General features: G+C 45.3%; 1 protein-coding gene across 2 annotated transcripts in view; it reads left to right on the top strand.

Moving 5' to 3' along the window:
* Positions 1–12,973, top strand: part of ENPP5 (ectonucleotide pyrophosphatase/phosphodiesterase family member 5) — a 352,202-nt gene that overhangs the window by 292,493 nt on the left and 46,736 nt on the right. The window lies entirely within an intron of this gene.

Raw genomic sequence — 12,973 nt, 5'->3', positions numbered from 1 at the left:
TCCTGCACTGGATACAATTGACAGCAGGACCATTTGTGTTTTTTTATATTTAATCTACAGTGTATTCTATTCTGGTTTGTGAGTATCTAATTCAAGAAACCTTAGGCCTAACTACATATTGGGTGGCTTAAGGTAGTGTACGCTTAGAGCAAGATACATTTGCCTGCTCCTGCAACACATGCCCAGTAACATAGACTGGGCCTGTTGTGAGTGTAATAGGCATGCTCGTAATGTGCACCTATTTTAACCCAGTTTAAAGTGTACATTGATAGGTCTCAGTCAACCCACTGTCCATCTGTGCTGATAGTCCTACTTTCTTTGAACTGACCACCAGACATTGAATTAAAGGCCTGGATAGAATGTGCAGGCAATGTTGCTGTGTGTTGTCTGCGTGGCTATGCATCAGAAAATCTTTTCATGCTGGTAGTACTGATCTAGGGAGCATCCAGTGGGCCCCCACTGCTTTTAAGGAGTGCAAAGAAGAAACATAAAATGATAAATACATTTGAGTTATCGTTTTATGCTTCATGCTGCTTTGCAGGCAGGCAGGCAGGCAGGTGGGTGGGCGGGCTGCTCTGCTCTCAGAGCAGGGGAGGAGTGAGCAGACCACTCCTAAGTGCACATGACTGTTTGGCCATCCCGCCCACAACAGTCATGCACACTGTGCCTGTTCTGAATGCAGGCTGCATTATACAGCCTGTGCGGAGAACATGCCCAGGCCCCTATTCCCTGGCTGAGTGTCCAACCAGGACACTCAGACCAATAACAGTGCTGCACTGCAGCATTTTAATTGGTCAGGGGAGTCTGGGTGCTTACCAGTCACAACGCTGCATTGCAGCATTGTGATTGGTTAGTGGGGCCTGCTTTCTGTTCCTCGAGATCCACGAGGAGAGCAGGAGCAGAGATTCGGTACCCAGTGGCAAAGTAAAGTTAAAAAAAAACAGAAAAAATATATTTCCCTCTTCCCCCTCCCATGCCATGCAACCCACCCCGCGAGCCATGCCTGCTGCCACTGGGAGGGGGATGTGTAAAATTTGTGTACTTTGGCTGGGGCACTTCACGAATTGTGGCTATCATGCACTTAGCAATCAATGCTTTTCTCGTGTGCACACAAAATACATCTGTGCACTGGATGCATCTGCTTCTGTGGATCCTCCACTGGCACAAATGGCCTCTTCTAAGATATCAAGTTTCTTGCTTGTGCAGGATAAGTATCTCATATTAATTTCCATAGTACCGCCAAACTACAAGTACAGCATTCAGCCTAGCTTGTTTTCTACATTGTACTCATTAGGATTTGGACTTGGAAGGTTACTAAGATTTTAAGTTACACAATTCCCTTTTTTAATCAGAGTTGGTCTATGTTTCCTCCTTTCAATGGTGAAGAATCTGCTTGACTTATCCACTATTTAAAAACAAAAAATCTGTAGGTTACCTTAACTACAGGTAGTATTTTTTTGTTCTCTTAATTAGGCATTGATTAGTGTACCTCATCAAAGGCCTTTTCTGCATCAAGTGGAAGCAGGACTAATGGAACATATATTACATAGTGGCTGTCGTCACCGGGTAGTTATGTTTCAGCTACACTTTCCATTGAAAAGATTTGTTTCTATTTATTTGCTTATAACTTGTGACCCAAAGGATGGATCTGCACCAGATCTGAAACTTAACATTATATGCAGCTATGGTCTAGCATGCAAAATATTTTTTACAGTTCCGTTGAGGGGTTAAAGTCGAGAGGTGGATGAAAAAGGTGTGTTTAAATTCTTATAACCATTTGTGTTCACAGCTACAGCAAAAACCATTAAACAGATTAACACTAAACATGTCATAAAAGAAGAACTTTACTCAGATATATTTTTCACGGTTTTATGTAAATAAGTTCAGTAGTTTTTTAAATGTTTGCATTACACAAAAGTGCTGAGTGGGTTTGAAAGGGTTTACACTTTTGTATATCGTGGCAACTTTAATCCGCAGACTGTCTGTGAACCAGGGTTACGGACTATTTGTGGACCCAAATTGAAATTAATAAAGACCCCTGATTGAAGAAGGGAGCATTTAATAGTCTATTTCAGGTTTTTAGGTCCAAAGCTGACCTATAAGTGTTTCCTTGTTAAGAGGTCACATAAGGGGCAGGATGGGCACAACTTTATCCCTAGGCCTAAGTGTGGGGAAGGGTGAGACTCCCCCACATCCCCCCTCCATAGTAAACCGAGTGCACAAACCTCAACGGGAGAACCCTTTCGTCCCTCGTACCGCATTCATGATGCATAGCCCACAGTCTTGGTATTGAGACTGCTTCCTATAGAAAGGGGATTCAGAAAATGTTGGGTCCTCTTTTTGAGATCACGGACGCTGGGTATCATTTTGGGTGTGTCAAGTCTGAAACTTTGAAGAATAGTCTGAAGAATATCAACATACTTGGGTGGGTGTTATTGAAAAAATTAAAACGACATTCTGACCGATGTAGACCCTACTACACTCACAGTAAGGCTGTCACGGTGTCCCTAGATCTCATTTGACAGCACTCCCTCTTTCCCCCTGCCAAGGGGACCACTTTAGAAAAATTGGATGGGTACACCTTAGGCAATTTTAATTCACACAGTACGCAATTTAATGTACCACCCTACACTCACTATTCCTTCACTCATCATTACAGCAAAAATAGAAGATATATGCTAAAGAGCTCATTGTGCATTGCTGCGCCGGCCCAGAACGGAGCCAGCCCAATGATGAAGCATAACACCCATTAAGGTGTGTGAGGCTCTATCTTCTGATCATTAGCATCCCCCTCTCCCTCTGTTCCAACCTTTATTTTCGCAGCTTTTTCTGTCTCTATGGGGACAGCCTCCTTTACATGCATGAATATGATTAGGATGGGAGCATGATTGCTGGACCGTTTTTGGCTCCTAGTCCCCCTCTCTTTTGATTAACTATACATAATAATAATAATAAAAGCATCTTATATAGCGCCTGGTTACACTAGGAAACAGTGTGTCCCTGCGCTGTGTGAACAAAGGACTGGGCAGCTACCGGGAGAAGGAAGAATAGGAGATTGGAAGGCAAAGAGGGGAACTCATAGCTTCGGGAACAGATAGGTTTTTGGTTTTTGACGGAAAATCTTCTCTGATGGCTCCATCCTGAGTTCAATGGGTAGAGAGTTCCATTGTTTACTGGCTAGGTACTTGAAGGACCGACCGCCCATACGCGCCCGGTAAATTCTGGGCACTTGCAAAAGCATACAGCCTAGAGATCTTAAATGGCGTTTGGGTTGATACTTGGTCAGTAATTTTGGGAGAAATATTGGTCATTTCGCTTGGGCAATGCGGTGAGTCAGGCACATTGTTTTTAATGCAATGCGCTCTCGTATGGGCAGCCAATGAAGGGTGGCTAAGGCGCGTTTCCCTGAGGACTTTCTAGACAGGTTAAGTGACAATCTAGCAGCTGCGTTCTGCATGCATTGCAGACGCCGAAGACCTTTTTTGCTCATACCCATATACAGTGAGTTACTGTAGTCAAGATGTGGGGTTGCGAGGGCATGGATCAGAGTTTTCCTACTAGTTGCAGGGAGAGAGCCCAGGGTCTTACGTAGTTTCTTAAGGATGCCGTAGCATTTGCCTGCAATCCCTCTAGTGTGGTGTTCAAAGGACAGAGTTGAGTCTAATCTGACCCCTAAGTTTTTCACCTGCTCTGAGGGCTTTGGAATGGCGCCGAGTTCTAATGGCCAAAATGCAGACGACCAAATGGATGGAGTCTTCCCCAACACGAGAAACTCTGTTTTATTCGCATTGAGGCACAGACAGTTGGTATTCATCCATCCAGCTAGATCCCTAAGACATGCCGAAAAGCTAGCCGAGGCTTCCTCGGGCGGCCGAGAGAGTGTCACTATCAGCTGAGTGTCATCCGCTTATGACACTATCTCGACCCCGTACGCCTCGACTATCTTGGCCAGGGATGCCATATAAAGATTGAATAGCGTAGGGAGCCCTGCGGTACCCCGTGCCTGAGTGATCGTACTGCCGATTTGAAAGGTGGGCAATGGACTTGGAATTGCCTGTTTGCCAAGAACGCGCGCATCCATTCGTGAGCCAGGCCCTCAATTCCAACCTCGCTAAGACGCGAGAGTAGTAGGGGGTGTGAGACGTTATCAAATGCCGCGCTCAGATCTAACAAAAGGAGCGCAGCTGTCATCCCCTCATCTACTCTATCAACAAACACATAAGCATGATCCAATGCCAGCACACTGCAACCAAGTTAATTAATCATTGCATTATTAAAAAAAAAAACATACACCTAATGATATGAAATGGCTGATCCTAAAAAAAACTATAGGATGGGCCAAACATGCAGGAGAGGCTATTGAATAAAGAACAACAGTAAGGGCCTGATTAAGGGTATGGTAGTCTTGGGACTACCATACCCGCATTGACGGTCCTACCTCTGCCAACTCCCCGGTCCGACCGCCCGATTACAAGTTTTGCAGTGAGGCCACCGCAAGACCGCCTCCAGACCGCTGCCTTCACCAAGAGCTGAGCTCCCGTGACTGTGGGGATAGTGGCACCCAGTGGTGGCAGTGCCAGCATGGGCACCGCCGTCATAATTGCGACCTGCTATTCCACCGACCTTTTCATGGCGGGGAAGTTGCAATAAAAAGGTTGGCTGAAAGGCAGGTTTTGGGGAAGAAAACATGTCTCCAAGGCTAGTGTACCCTGGAGACATGCTCATGGTAACACCTATGTGTGCCCCCATGCCATCTGCACGGTTGCACGCGCTGGTGCTCCTGCAGACCGTGCTGCATGGAAACAGTGCACCCGACCGCCCAGATACACTTCAGCATGGCCGGCATTGACTGCGGCTCTTTCGTAGAGCCACAGCATGTCTCTACCATGACTGTGCTGCAGTAAGACCGCCAGCCCTGCGGTTAAGTTGTAATGCGATGATCGAGATGCCACCGGCTTGGCGGAGTTATCCCAGCCTCTGTGGGCTGGCAGTCTTCCCTCCAGGGTCGTAATCTGGCCCTAGGTGTTTAAATTACATACTGACATGAATTACCAGAATGATGAAATACCATGGATACTCCTTTTGAGAAACCAGGTTCTTCTATTGTTAGGGATTTCACTGTGAGGGGGCTGGACTCTGTTGTGGACCAACTCTTTCTGAAGAAGGCTTAGCAAAGGTTCAACTCAAAAGCATAAAATTAGAATGAGGTTCTTAAAACAGGAGACCATCAAGTTCTGAGACCATCAGAACTTTTAATTCACATTATTCTTCCCCCAAAATGTCTAATTGTATCTGTGGCTTTACCCCCCCCCCCCCCCCCCCCCAAAAATACTTCTTCGTTGTCTGAGCTTTTTCACTACTTTCCAACCTGGCATAGGGCACTCTGAAAAAGCACCTCAACAATAGCAGCCACATTTCACTCAAAAGAAATATGCATTCTCAACTATTCTTTTGCATACGTTGCAATTTTCTACACAAACATGCATGAGTATTACATTTCTTCACACTTCATTTGTATGCACACTCTAGTAAGGGTGTTGGGTAGATATTTTTTTAAAATAATGGTGTATATGCAACGCCTCTATTAATTTTAAATTTTCACATAAAGTGTTTCTTGTTCTTTAATGTCCTATTGAAAAAACTTTGTATAGCTGTGCTTTATAAATCCTGTTTGATTGAGTTGCGATTGAGAAGCCCCCACTGTGGATCGCATGCAATTACCTCTGAAACCTGGATGACATCTGTCAGGTTGCCTTGGTTCTGGGCCCACTGGATCTTAAAGTTCCACTGAAGAGCCCACTTTTGGCACATGGTGTAGTCAACAAGCAGGATGCAGAAGGTTAACAGGCTAAGTGGGTTCAGAGCTGGTTTCACAGTATGCGAACCAAGATTGAAACATCTGGATCATAGCCAGATTGTTCTGGGCTCATTGCAATGGATGGAAGGTCCTGAATTGCACTGTGCCGAAGAGCGCTCCTCTAAAAGGAAGCCTTTGCAACGTTGTCAGGTCTGACTTTGGCGCCTTGATTGAGAATCTGAATGATGCCAGGAGGCTCACTGTTGTCAAGAGATGGCTCCCGATGGACAGACTAACTTGGATTTACCTTGTTGGCGGAAGACTGGACCACCACACTTTCTGGAGTAGGGTGCTGTGTAAGGAAATCAGGGTCTTCAGGAGCAGGTCTATGGTGCTTAGCCACCTGCCTACTCACGGGTGGGTAAAGCGGGACTTCGACCCAGTGCCTATCAAGGTGTCAGTAAGGGCTTCATTGAACAGAAGCAATGGCTCAAATGAGGCCAGCCCAGGTTGCAAAACCTTTGTAAGGACTTTAGTCTTGACTTCAACTGGAGGCATTTTAGATCCAGGACCACAGCCACTCATTGAATTACCACAACAAATTAAGTGCCCTCTTCCATTGATGAGAGGCAAAACAATCCCTCTATCAGGGGATCTACCAAGCCCATTGGCCCCTGTAAGTCTATGTAAAGACTTTCATCATTGTTATGGGAGGAGGGGAGGGAAATCATCCTCATTCCCACCTTGTCATCTCTGAGTGATAGCAAGCGCTGACCAAGGTAGGATCCAAAAAGACAACGGAGCCTTTGAGGACTCCTCTACTGTAGTGAAACCTTAGGATAAGGCTCGATTTTTTTTTTTTTATTATTATTTTTTTTTTATGAGGGCCGGGTGTGCTGTAGTTGATTCGGTCAAGTTCAAACTGATGCCAGTTTGAAGTCAGACATCTGAATTGGTACCAGATTCTCCTCTGTCTTCGCCACCAGCATTGATGGAAGAGAGACTGATGTGGGTTTAGGAGCCAGAGTGGAAGTCTGCACCAGAGTTGATGTTGAACCCAAGACATGCCCAAGGGGTTCAGAGAGCCCAGAGGATGGATCTGCTGGCAGTAATCTGTCTGAGGGCATCTGCATATTCTTGTGTTTCAAAGGCAGACTAGAAGTACCTGCAAGAGTACCAGAGATATGCAGCATGGCCTTTTGAATGCCCTGGCATTTGGCTGTGTTGCTGATGGCCCGAGAAACTCTAGTGCAATTGGACCAACTGCATGATTGACTTCTCAAGCGCAGATTGATTGACACCTTTACACCCTTGCAACTTCTTTTGCTTGAGTATGGTGACAAAGGCCACACGCTTGCAGAGGTTGTGTAGGCAACATTACTGCTGGGTTTGCTGGTAGATGGTGCTGCATCAGGATTTCCACTACAGGGACGGGCTTCTGGGCCTCCTTGCATAAATCAGACTCAATAGATTAGAGCCACCCAGGGTGTCGGACCGGGGTCTGGTGGAGCCCAGTGAATCAAGCATAGCTCGCACCTTAAAAGCTCTGGGCCTACGACTTTAACTCCTGCAGATGAACAGTGAAAAGTAAAAGATAATTTGGGACCGGTGCCACACCCAAACCCCTAGGGAATATTTACAAGATCGTGAACTGGGGCCCCTGATGGGAACTGTGGCTTTTGAGCTCCGGAGATGATGGATGATGGGGAAAATCTTCACTTCACAATATGAATGATGCACTAAGAAGGAACATCCCTGGCTGGACGGGGGTGAGATAGCCCAATTAGAACCTTTTTGGTATACCGGCTGATCAAGGACTGGGTGAATCTTGTCTGGTGACTACATAGTATGCCTCTGGGCCTCCTTGTATCCTGGTTGGAGAAGATGGGGACAGTTAATGTCCTTAGGAACATTCGGGGAGTCTTCTGTCCCCTCGACATATCAGGTTATTGTTTGCTTAGCTATGGTTCTTTATGTTATCTTTTTCTTTCATGTAATTACTGATGTTTCGGTGAGGGAGGGAGGGGGTGGATTCCACACTAAGAGGGGGAAATGGTTGGCATTCTTTTGAAACACAACCTCTCTTTCCTGGTATCTCAAACTAAGATGGAAAAAGATGGCCAGTATTTAATTCTGGTTGGGTCTTTGCAGGGACATCCTATCGGCCTGGCTGCAGGTTATTCACCAAATTTGGCCTAAGACTCCTACCTCTTACAGTTTCTGGAGGAGCTTTTGGAGACTGCTTATGAAAATTATATATTTTTGGGGGACTTTACTGCTGTCTGGGACCCTCAGAGGGACAAAAGTTGGAGAGGGACAAATACAGGGTCCTTTTCCAAACCTTTAAAGAAATCATTGACTAGTGTGGGCTTGCAAAAGCCTGGCGGGAAACGCGCTAATATTGCGGGATATACATACTATTCCCCCGGCCACCACGGCCACCAAATGAACTCAGCATAGATTATATTCTACTGAGTAACATGTTAATGGCTGGGGCTCATTCTGTGACTGTAGCCAGATTGGGCTGCAACCGAAGCACGATCAAAGACAACTTGACTTGGAATCCATGAAGCAACCTCCAGTTGGAGACTCAATCCCTTTTTGCTGCATGACTCAATTATTCAGGATGAAATAGGCCAAAAGATGGATTTGAAATTAATAAAAGGGGGTGGGACTCCCCATTAGTGGAGTCTGGGATGCCTTAAAAGCAGTTATTAGGTGATGATTCAAAGCGGTGAGGCCAGAACGCTTAAGGCTCCATAGGCTAGAGGGGCAAAAGCTAAGGCAAGAAATGTGAGATCTAGCACTGGATAGATTGTGGGATCCCTCCAGTCTGATCACCCATGCCTTGATTATTCCCAGCTGTCAACACCCCATGCATTACACCAGTGAAGTGTTGCTCTCTGCTTCATTTTAAAATATGCGTATGCATCTCCAGGGACAAAGCTGGCACCCAGCTCGCGTAATTACTATGAGGTAAGTGGGTGAAGGAATATATTGAAGAGATTCTTAGCGATACGAAGAGCACACTTATATTTGATACAGGTAAGGCCGACAAATTATGTTGCTTCTACACTGGTTTATAATCTGAGGACTGTTGCTGCCCGACATGTCCGGAGAGTTTCCTGGAGAGGGCACAACACCACAGGTTCTCGAATGTGCAGTGGGAGACCATAGAGCAGCCGATCCACTTGGAGGAAGTTAAGCAAGCCATCAAATCCCTGAAACTCAATAAAGCCAGAGGACTCGATGGGGGTCACATCCCCATTTTATAAAACCTATGCATAGAGATGGGCAAGCCAAAAAATTAACAGTAATAGCCAAGCCAGAGCTGAGCGAAATGTTCTGGATGGGGTCCAAGAGCCTGTGCAGGAGGGTAGCCCTGAAAATATTTGTCACATGAACTGTTTAACAAACAAGACATAAACATATGATTAAAACTCCTCATAATTAAGAAAAGTATATTTCTTTAACAGGCAGAAGTGCTTCAACTTAGTACATGGGATTATATCACTACATTGAGAGGTAATTGTGTCATGTGCACCTCTTATATGACTCAGGATCTTACCTAGAACACCATTACTGACTATTTAAATCGAGCCCAAGAGAGGTGCTTGTGTAGCACACACTCTGAACTCACGTATTTCAAAGCACTCTCAAAGGCGAATAAGGAAAAGGAAGCACAGTGAAATAAAATATCTGCCTAAGACCACATAATTTTGTCAAGCGGGGAAGCTAGGGACAATCCCTGGCTTTCTGATTGTGCCATTTAGCCTCTAAACATGTATATCTCTAAGGTTTCACATCAAAGCTTAATGTTTTTTTTTAGTTCTTCATGCAAGATGTTAGAGCGTGGGTGGCAAGGAGAAGCCACATCAAAGCCCGGTTTGTGTTGGGATCGAGGGTACAAAAGGACCTTGAGCTGAACCAGAGCCAGGCCTTTGACTCAAGCCTGGCTTACGCTTTCAGTGGCTCGCCCACCTCTACCTATGCATCAAATTGGCCCTTGTCTCTATTTAATCACTGGCCTACAACAGGGCTCGCCCACCTCTACCTATGCATCAAATTGGCCATTGTCTCTATTTAATCACTGGCCTACAACAGATTCTACCACCCTCCCAATGGGCAATATTATCACAATGCTACCAAAAGCGAACTAGAACATCAGGCAGTGCATATCTTACTGCCCAATAGTCTTGCTCAACATGGACAAAGCTTCACACTAAAGCTTTGTTTTCAGGTCTTGATGATGTACTTCCCTCCCTGGTCCACCCCAACAAGAGCGGATTTTAAAAAACAAAAAATAATTAAACTCACATGATCCTTTATTTCTTTGGTGGCAGATAAGGCCTTTGATCGGGTGGCCCCACACTACAGAAGATGGGACTAGATCCCACATTTTTAGCAGTGATCTGTTCTATGGCATGTGTAGCTGTAGATACACATGCTGTGCATACTTCTGCCATCTAGTGTTAGGTTGGAGTTGTTCAACTTGTTTTTCTCTGAATAAGTCTTTTGAGTCACGAGGTAGAATGACTCCTCCTCTCAGTGATATTGTGCATGGGCATCGACTCCTTTGTGTGATTGTTTCTCTCTGCCGTCTGGTTTGGACATGTGTGCCTCTCCTTCGTGTTCAACTCTGTTACAAGTCTTCGGTCCTATCCTATCTTTGGCGGTATTGTTTATCTCAATCCCAATTTTCAATTCCAGCGCTGCTCGAAAACTTTGTTAGTTCGGCACGACCGATCACCCTTCGGGGTTCCGCCTGTCTTGAGCCTACCATTCCGCGTGCACCCTCGGTGCTGAAGATGTGTTCCTGATGGAACAGACACCTTTTTGATTTTGCCTGCAGTGCCTCGCTAAATATCTGCACACCGACCAACACCAGGTTTGCAACCTCTGCCTGTTGCCCGATCACTGCAAGGCTAACTATGACACCTGCAAGTCCTTCTGATAAAAAAAGACTCTTCGTGATAGAAGGCGCATTGACTGGCGATGTCTTGCCGCAACAAATACGACACTCTGACATTTTCAGCGAGGAGCATGTCCAAGAAGAGCCTGCTGCCAAGGAGGAAGAAGCGGCGTTACTCCAGTATTGGAACTTTTATAGATTCCCATGCTTGTATCATTCCCCGTCGTTTGAATGGGAGTCCCCGGTATACATAAAATAGCAATAGAAACCATTACCAAAACAGGAAGTAGGCCTAGGCCCATTCTAGTTTTGTAACATATCCACCTCTTTTTGTAAAAGAGACCAAATAAAGTGAACAACCAATCAGATCAGCCTCACCTCTTAGAACCCTCCTGAGAGAAGCTCAGAGCCTCATATTTTCTACCGCATGTCGTGCAAGGGACTCTCCACTGAGCTCAGCTCAGTTTTTTCCTTGTAACCTTAATTCTACAGTTTTTCACCTGTTTTTTCTTCAAGATCTGCTTGGACTTCTTGTCAATATGTCTGATAAGGAAAAGTAAGCTCTCTTTAAAGGTGGTGCAACTTGTGCTAAGAAGAGGTTGTATGTGGAGGACAAACACAAGGATTGTATTTACTGTCTGTAACTAGACCATAAGGTACAGAATGTAAAGTGCAGCATGTAAAATATGCCACACTTTTCTACGAAGACTTTGCGAGACCGTGAGGGTCATCTCTTGACCTTGCTCCAGAAGCTCAAGTCAAGGAAGGAGCCAGTCTCCAGTGACAGTGATGAGGCACCCTCTGCTACATCTTCCAGGAGGTCTGTAAAAAGGGTTAGAGCCTTCTAAAGAACGTCCTGGTAAGGCCTTAAAAAGACCTCCCATAGATCTGAAGGGTGTCGTCCTGGCGAATCTCTTCACCGAGGTGTAAAGGAGAGGGAAGGACTGTCATCAGGAGTGATATCTGATCGGAAATCCAGCTCTGTTCCTCCATCTTCTCCTCCAGCGGCTCCAAAAGCTTTTAAAAAGCCCTCATCTCTCTCTTCTGAGGTAAAATCTGTGAAGAAAGTTCACTCATCGACGAAATTGTCAAAGGTACAGTCTAGTCTGCTCCTTCAGTTCTGGCTCAGTCAACGGTGATTTCCTCGTCTCCGACGCTGACGATTCAGGGTTCCGTGTCGACAACTTCGACGCCGGTGGTGGCTTTGTCATCGACGATGGTGTCTACGACGAGGATGACGGCGACGAAGGTGACGACAGCAACCACGTCTACAACGACGACGGCTGTGGTGACGACGGTCTTGACGATGGCTGCATCGACGACATCCATATCTTCGTCGAAGACTATCTCTTTTGGAGGCCGCGCACGAAGTGAAGGAAATAGAGGAGATTGTGATCCCCAGACTTCCATGAGAGTTCGTTAACCTTGAATTCTCTCGTGGATTGGTTTAGCGAGACGTAGGTGATGAATGAGTAGTCTAACTTCAACGGAGGGCACTTCACCGCACGCGGTGGGAGACGTGCGGTATTCTGAGCTCTGAGATACCTATGTGACGCAATGTATTATGGATTTAGTATAATTTTTGGTCCATTTGAAGGCTTGACAGATTAATGTATTAACCCTGTCCTGGGACGGCCTAAGAAGATTATAGGCTGAAACGGGGTTATGTCGACACTTCTAAGGTGGCGTCAATAGAATTGTAGTGATGGTTCAGAATTGTAGGGTGTTACACTAGAGATACTGTGCTAGTTGACTAGCCTTAAGTGTGCCAACTGGACTACATCTTAGTGGTCTGTCCAGAATTGTATGGGAGACACAAATGAGAATAATTTGTTAGGGTTATTGTGTTATGCATATTTTGTTTTTTGGTTTATGTATAGAATGTTGTAATGTATGTCATTTCTGTGTCTATTTTATTGATTAGGTGCTATCGTCCATGTGGGATATAAATATGGTTTGATACATTCGTCAAGAATAATAATTGTGGAGAGGGTAATTAAATGTAGTCTACTCAGAAACTTGCATTTATTCCTTTATACCATTTGTTATTGTATAAAAGTATATCTCTTCGTCGGTGGCGGTCCCGTCGACGATGGAAAAAATTGCCATTAATATTAGGAAGCTCTAGATTACACCTGACATGACTTCCCCCAGGATGGTGACTCCTCTACCTCCTGCACTCCTCCTCAAAGAAGAGGGTTCTGAAGAAGATGAAGGACCGAATGGCTTTGTGGATAGCCCTTCGTAATTGCATGTCAAGTGCC

Source organism: Lissotriton helveticus, chromosome 6 (genome assembly GCF_964261635.1).
Source record: "Lissotriton helveticus chromosome 6, aLisHel1.1, whole genome shotgun sequence".
Classification (NCBI taxonomy): Eukaryota; Metazoa; Chordata; class Amphibia; order Caudata; family Salamandridae; genus Lissotriton; species Lissotriton helveticus.
This window is presented reverse-complemented; position numbering and strand designations above follow the sequence as displayed.